The sequence below is a fragment of the Mytilus californianus genome, unplaced genomic scaffold (assembly GCF_021869535.1).
Source record: "Mytilus californianus isolate M0D057914Y unplaced genomic scaffold, xbMytCali1.0.p SCAF_9, whole genome shotgun sequence".
NCBI classification, from domain to species: domain Eukaryota; kingdom Metazoa; phylum Mollusca; class Bivalvia; order Mytilida; family Mytilidae; genus Mytilus; species Mytilus californianus.
In genome coordinates this window covers 41,363,331-41,364,602 of record NW_026262745.1, presented here as the reverse complement: position 1 = coordinate 41,364,602, position 1,272 = coordinate 41,363,331, and positions in this window count along the sequence as shown.

Below are 1,272 nucleotides of genomic sequence, written 5' to 3'. Positions count from 1 at the left end.
TTTTGTTAATACACAGAGGTCCGTATAGGGTAATTAACTAAAATAATAGGAAAACGGTAAGCTATAAAAAGTAATTCGTCGAATTCGGAAGTGTCAATAACCTTACCATGTTACAACTATTAATGCTGCCTGACCTTTTGAACTTGGCAGTCAAATCCAGGTTTGGATAAATATTTATTTTGCTTATCCAGTTTTATTTTATTTTCTCTTTCAAAAGATCGATACGAAAATGAGATACCTATATACAACAAATATTGATTTAGTTTAATTTTAATGGGTAGAACAATAAATAATTTGTGTTTAAATGCTAGTGGGGTATCAAATTGAAATAAGTCGGATAACCTTTATTGCTTTTTATACAATTCATAATTCAATTTTACTTATTATGATTTTGATTTGCAATAACTATCAATACATTGAATTGAATAACATTTGGCATGAATTCAGAAAATATTTTTGCAGTTAAAATTTTGTCACGAATACTTAAAACAATTATCATTTGTTGCAGCGAACTAGGGTGGCTGTTTTTAACTTGCACAATTTTGTTAACAGGATTTCAATCTTTGTATATAAAGAGCATTTATATGATAACTTGTTACCCAACCCTGTGACACACTGCCCCTAATTCAAAAGTTTAAAGTCTCAAAACGATTGAAAAAAAATAGTGAAAACTGATAGTTAGTAAATTTATGTTAAGTAAAATTATGATACTTGATATATGGAATAAATGCGTTAAAACCATAGTTATTCCTATTCAGGAACGGGCACTTATTTATTTCGAGTCGATTTTAGGGGTTATCTCTTTCTACAAGTTAAACTTTACTTATGTAAGATATTGCTACCAAGATAGAAAAGTTTGTTTTTTTCTTCTGTTGCATGCCACTGTCAATTCAGCTGTGCTTTAGGAACGTAGCAATTTTGATGAGCATTCAGACAATTTAAGCTAAATAAGAAGTCCTTGTTCAAGGACTGGAGACTATTATATATGTAGGACTCTAATGTGCGATGTTACTCTAAAGTGCGAGGGTCACGCTAAAGTGCGATGGTATACGCTAAAATGCGATGGTGTCAAACGCTTAAGTGCGATGGTATGACACGCTAAAGTGCGATAGTATAGCACGCTAAAGTACGATGGTATAACAGGAATGGGGTTCAGGCAATGGTTTTCGTTTGTTTCTGTGTTCCTATTATTGTAGTTTTTCGTTTATTATTATGTTTAGTAATCAAGCCGTTGTCCTTCTCTTCTTATTTGTTTTACACTGGACATTATGT